Here is a 6,915-nt window from a genome sequence, read left to right as displayed (position 1 = left end):
ATTTTTTAAAACTTGATTATTTGTTTTTAGATTATTTATTTATTTTTAACTTATTTTTGTATTCATTTATTTTTTAAACGTATTCATTTATTTAGTTTTAGTTTATTATAATAAAACAGTTATAGATTAAATAACTGTTTTATTATAATATATAATAATTTTTACTTATATACATGTTTTCAATTATTCATATTAATTTTTGAATTGAAACTTCTTCACCGACGTTCTACGAAACAAAATCATAATTTCGTGACGCGGAAATTTTAACAGGAACATTTTTATGTTGTAGCGAAATGAAATGAAAAATAGTTTATTATTCTGGGGGTAGGTCCTTTTAGAACAATTACAAAGATAATTTTAATTTTACAATAAAATATATTGGCCAAAAACAATGTGCCCATACTTAATTGTACCTTATATTAAAATTTTATATAAATAATTTTAAAATCAGGGAAGAAAAAAAAATAAATTAAAAAACTGACAGACTAAATACATAAAAACAAAACTAGCTGTACTATTATAATATTGGATTAGATTGGTGAAGAAGGGTAGTTAAACATAAGGGTTTTAAACGAGGAAAGAGTTGGTACATGACGTATGCAAGAAGGAATAGAGTTTAGGTAAAAAATGGTTTATCAAACGCAGCAGTTTGGTGAGGTGGAGGGTAGATGTCAGATAAGCGGGACCTGGTAGTTGCATTGAGAATTTGAATTGTAGGTTTTCTAGGATATAGGAGGGGCGCTGAGAACTAATTACTTGGAGTAGAGAGGAAGCTAGGAAATCGAAAGGTTGGATAGAGCCAGTTCAGCTCTGCGTTATACTGCTGTATGTGCGTATCTCTAGTAATCCCAAAAATAAATCGTACTGCTCAATTCATAATAGGGGAGTCGGACGACATAGGAGCTATACATTATACTATACCCGGCTGTACCGATTCGATTGACTTAGCTCCTTTTATCTCATTTTCTCCTATTACAGTATAAAAAATGTTCGTGATAGGAATCACTTAAGAAATGACTGTTTTATTCTATTTTTTCTTATTATTAATCTGGAATAAATATTTTTTGGTGTAAGCTATAAGAGGAAATGGATGATTATTATTAATACAATTTTAATACGTTACTTAATCCCCAGAGGTTTCCCTTCTGTCGGCCAAGTCGTAAGCCTGCCATTTTTTTTATTTTCTTTTTTATTCATGTGTAGTATGAATATTAATATTGATTTTAACATAATTTTTTTTCCTCGATATTCTGGACCTCTGACCTGTCTGTTTAACTACTTGGATTGATTTGACGGAACTCAAGTGTAAGCTTTAAAAAAATCAATTTTCATCATTTTTTTATGTGTGAAGTTACAAGCACGTACAACTTAATCATCAAAAATCATGTCTTAAGCATTTTGACCCTCTAATGCCTGTACCAATCGAAAAGATAAAACCAAATTAAATTATTCTAATCCGATATTGTATAGTAAAGAAACTCTTTCATATCGTGATTTATTGTCTTCCTCACAAATTTGATGGCCATGCGATGGGCAGGTAAGGCTTAAGTAAGTAACATATTTTTAATGACAATTGTTCTCATTAACTTTCAACCTATTGGATTGATTTTTAGATAAATACAAAAAAATAAATAAATAAAAGTTTGATAAATCCACCATTTTATCTTATCGGAAGATTCAGATCCTACTTTTTCGAGAAAAAAAAATCGACTCTTTTGTGTTCCACCTGAAAAGTTTTAAGAAATGTAAGTTGTAGAAGAATCTTTATAGTGGCCACGATTAAATTCATTACAATTTTTCAACTTTTAATATTAATGTTTATAATTTTTATATTTTTATTAAGTTGTACATATTAGATGTACATAAATAGTTCCTAATGAATTATATAATTTCAAACTTTGCCTTCAATAAAAAAAATATATTTTTAAAATAACAGTCATTATGGAATAATTTTACAAACTGCACATATACTAATATTCAATAGACATTAATAAATCTTAATATGTTAATTTAAATGCTGACGTTATAGCTATCTTAACGAGACATGAAACTTCTACAGAAGCTTCATGAACTTTACAATATCAGCTAACAAAATTTCTAATGACTGGTGTAAACTTTGGGATATTCGACCTAAGAAAGACAAATCCCTAGCAAATTATTTTCACTGTGAAACATGAAACTTGTCCTCCAATATTACGTCCTCCAATATCGTTCTTTTTTTGATAAAATAAAATTTATTAAAACATTTAATCCCTAATAAACAGACTTTATGTGACAGTAAATTTACTACTGTGACTGATACTGAGGTTAATCAATTTAGATCTGATAGTGAGGTACAAATATCAGCTCCAAATTGATTAATGACAGTTTATATCATGATGATAGTAACTGTCATATAGTTTATATCATGACAGTTTCTGTTATATTTGCTATCGTGGCAATTCTAAAGGTAACTATTTTAATTCTAAACATTTTATCAACCAGTTGGAATTATTTTAATAGATTCTACGAACTAGTCAATGGTAAAAACTGAAATTTTAAGAGATGTTAGAGAAGTCAAATTCACTTCGAGCTGAATTTTATTCTACAACAAATTCATCAGATGGTAAAAATTATTTTTTCCTATATGATTTAGTACTTAATAAACAAATTATTATAAATTGTATGTATCCATAACGAACTCGTAGTACCCATAATTCCATTCCCTTTTGCTGACTTACATAGATAGGTAATTCGAATAATCCAACGAATTTCCTAAATAAATACTTAAGATATGTTTTTAAAATATTCATTTCGGACTCAGTGCCTAACAAACCACAATATAACTATGATTAATAAACCTGGTCAGATTTTAGATTTTGGTTTATCTTGTTAAACATATTACTCATGGTAGATTTATATAATGATGTTAAATAATTTATTTTCTGTTCCAAGGGCGCATTGGTAAGAACCCTTAGGCATGTGTCTAATATTTTATACCTAAAAATATTTGATTGAGATCAGTGATCCGCGTGCGTAGCGAAAATCATAGAATGATATTTAATGAGCATTTGACAAGTCCCGGTAACTTATAGATACTACAGAGTTCGCGCTGTCAGGTGGACTTATCAAATGGTAAACAGTTGATCGACACAGTCATATGGTGAAAGCAGATTCTACACCTGTTAAGCCACCTCAAATCGACTCTGTGTGGGAAATAAAATTAAAAAAAAACTGGCTCGGATAGTAAACATTTATTTGTTAATTTAATAAATAAAAACATAAATTAAAATAAAAAAAAAAAACCTTCAAAAATAAAATATAGGAAAAATTAAAAACAAAAAGGTCCTTCGATATAAGCTAAATTAAAACAAAATAACTAATTACAATTATTACAAAATGATGACCTCCGATGGGTCAGAGGTCTTGAGGTCCGTTCCTAAAGGTCGGAGACGGAGATGCGACATCGACAAAAAACATCGTTCATTTAGTTACTTTTGGAAAAAAAAAAAAAAAAAAAAAAAAAAAAATGAAAAATTGGGACAAACGTAAAACATCGACATCGAAGTCGCATCCTTAGTCGGAGATGATGTTCTCTAATTTTCCACTAAGGTGAAAAATCGCACACAAATCGAAGCGGTGCTCCGATAAATCACGGAGTAAAGTAAAGTCTAGTGATGACTCAATACGGAAGCGACTGGGCGACTAACCTTAGGCCACCACTTGTATTGTTATGATCCCACTTATCGGTATTTCACCATAAACACCAAACCACAAGCATAAATATCCTTTGTTTGAAACAAAACCAACTTCTATCCACGATACAAAAAAATAAAAATGTAATTAAATATATTTACTGCCTAATTACAAAATATTTACATTTTAATATACAAGGCGTTAACAACAAATTAAAGGGGGGAAAAAGTCAATATGACCCATAGGTCGATTCTCAACGGTATGGGAATAAAAATCATTTTTTTTTTCAGGTTTTATCCGTGGTTTTTCTCACAAAAAAATTTACTTAAAAGCTCCTTAAAATATTAAACTTTAATTTTCAACATAACTTCATGGAACGCGTATTTTCTTTTTTGTCACATCAAACCCATTGCATTTATAGGAAATTTCCTTGTCTTTAATTTAGTAACTCTTACATTTTTATAAGAGAGCACTAAAGTAGATTTATTTGATTTTTTTCTGAAAAAACTACGGATAACAGCTAAAAAACAATTTTTATTTCATACAATTAAGAATCGAACTATTTTTCCCTTTTTCTTCCTCTTAAGGTATAGTAACTGCTTCCACAATATGACCACTCATTTATGGGTGCTTATATTATGCCAAATATAGGAATTCTAAATTTATGTAAAGAAACGTTAATTTAGATTTTAAAATTAATATGATATGATTGAAATGGAATATATTAAGTTTTAACTAATATACAAAATCGATTCTTAGAACTAAATTTCCTCATCTGAAGAATATGAATGTAATTTTCGTCTAAACTTTCTTCTTTTTCAACTTTTTAAATTAATTCTCTATCGATCTAAATTATTGCTAATGGCCGATCAAGGTCTTTGAAAATTTCTTACTTGTATTTTTTTTTTTATTAATATTTTCTATAGAGGGTAGATATAGCTAGAGATAGCCTTATTTTGGGAGATCAAATATTAAACCTACTAGTACTTTTAAAACTCTACTCTGAATATCTTATTTCCTTCTCTAATATTAGATTTTATCAGACTAGTCATAACCTGCCCTTTTTTTAAAAACTATATTCAAGGAAATATTTTATGTATATATATATAAGTTATGTTTACAGGGTATGTAATATAAATCTTAATACCTAACTCCCTCTGTCAACAACTCTAGAGAGTATAAATATAGGATTACTGAACAGAATAAAGCAGTCTATAATCAGCAACCGTGAGTTTATGTTCTCGTTCCTTTTCCCTTTTTTTTTTTTTTTTGAGTTCAGAACCCGCTATCACGTATCTGGTACCGAAACCCGGGATCACGGATTACCGAATCAATTTTAATCACAAGAAGAAGCCTGTTTTTTTTTCAGTCTAATTTTTTTTTTCATTAAGCTGTAGAAAGTTTTTCGTTAGTATTATTTTTTTCTATTCTATTGTTTTTGGTCGGACTTTTGAATTATGGTTAATAGCTTAGTAAGAGCGCCTGTGCTGAACCTCGACAACTTCAACATGAAAAACCAACTACCTCCAGTCGAAAACAACCAACCACCTCCAGAGGCAGTCAACGCACCATCCCCGCCGGAGCTTGCTCCACTACCGGAAGTCTCGTTGGCAGGAGGGGATCCAAAAGGAGGGGATAGATTAATAGCCCTATGATTCGGGCTAAAACAAATGAAAACCTACTTGATAGTGACGACGCCGAAGCATTGACATGTGTGACGAAGCTGTCGTCTGTAGGGTGAAACGCAACATCCTTAATCAGATCCAGGCAGACGAGGAGACACCCTGGGTCGTAGTCAAAGCTATGTTGAAAAAAGCTTTCAGAGGAGGACGATGGGCTATTTCATGAGCCTATTTCGACATTTTCATGATGTTTAGAGAAATGAAGAAGCCTAGGCAGTCGAGTGGTCAGTATCCTTATGAGCTGCTAGCGAAGTATAATCGTATCGCTGACAAGCTAAGCAAATTGATGGAGGCAGATCAAGTCGAAGGCCGGATGCAGTTCTTATCGGGAATACTGAAGATTCAGTTAGCGAAAGTACTGGGGAAAAAGGAGGGTTTGCCGAGGGAGCACTCCTTTGTCGAATGCGCTCAGGAACTGATGGACTCAATTGCTCGACGCGAATGGAGTATAATAGGCCGAGGTATACTCATAATCCCTGGAGAAAGTGGGAAAATAGGGATAGCGGGAGAGACAGGAGCAACGGAAGAAGAGAGGACTGAAAATGCCACGGTTGCGGCAAGATCGCAGTGCCCGCGCACCAGATGCTTTGAATGCGGTAACGAGGGACATATCGCGAAACAATCCCCTTACATATATAAGAGAAGGGAAGTGAACCTCGGAGAACCCATGGAAGTGAATGCCCAAAGAGTAAGGAGAAGTAGGGTACTAAGATCCGGAGGATCGAACACGGAGTCACCAGGAACTTCCGAGGCGTCAGAGAAAGAGGCAGAAATGCAGAGAATATGAGAGGACTCACAGAGAAATCCCGGGCAGGTATGGAGGCGAGCGCTGGAGAGAAGAAGAAGTCAGGACAACATCTGAGGGGAGTATCAGCGGAGAGGCGACCGCACATTAGTCAGCTACAACATCAGAGGGAAGCAAGGCGGTCTGCCTATTATCATCCTGGGAGGAGTATGATGTCTCGTGGACACCGGGAGCACGAGCACCATCCTATGCCGGGAGGCGTTGAGAAGATTGAGTGACGGAAAGAAGACACCGCAGGTGCAGGTATGTGGTTGTAAATTAGTCACCTTGGGTGGGCCCTGTAGCGTTATGGGAGAGGCAAGGATAGGGTTAAGTCATTTGGGAGTTGTGGGAGATAAGGTCATGGTTCACGTAGTGGGGAAAATGCCGAGAGATTATGAAGCGATTGTAGGGTGTGACCTACTGAGAAAGATGGGAGCGCGGGTTAAAAATAAAGACGGGCGATGGGTTATTAAAATAGGAGAAAAAGAGTTCGAGTGCCAGGGTTTAGACAGGGATAACAGCATGAGGGTGAGGGCGATAAGCCGCGTGGAGAACTGGAGAAACGGCATCATGCGCGAATACGCGGATATTTTTTTTTTTAAAGAAGGGGAGGTTTTGGAGGCAACGGGAGAGACAGTGGATGAGATACCCTTAAAACAAGAAAGAATAACGTATGTGAAAGTCACAAAAGTCTTTTTTTTATATTTATTTATTGATATTTACAACTGCCTATGCCTATGCTATGCCTCCTCCCCGTCATAAGCAAAGTGT

The 6,915-nt window shown here is 33.8% G+C and overlaps 1 protein-coding gene across 2 annotated transcripts in view; it reads right to left on the bottom strand.

The window, feature by feature from the left end:
* Cad96Ca (tyrosine kinase receptor Cad96Ca) overlaps positions 1-6,915 on the bottom strand; it is a 153,310-nt gene that overhangs the window by 51,019 nt on the left and 95,376 nt on the right. The window lies entirely within an intron of this gene.

Source organism: Halyomorpha halys, unplaced genomic scaffold, assembly GCF_000696795.3.
Source record: "Halyomorpha halys isolate HHAL.00 unplaced genomic scaffold, Hhal_1.1 Scaffold39.1, whole genome shotgun sequence".
Lineage (NCBI taxonomy): Eukaryota > Metazoa > Arthropoda > Insecta > Hemiptera > Pentatomidae > Halyomorpha > Halyomorpha halys.
Note: the sequence above shows the minus strand (reverse complement) of the source record. Positions and strands in the feature narration are given on the sequence as shown.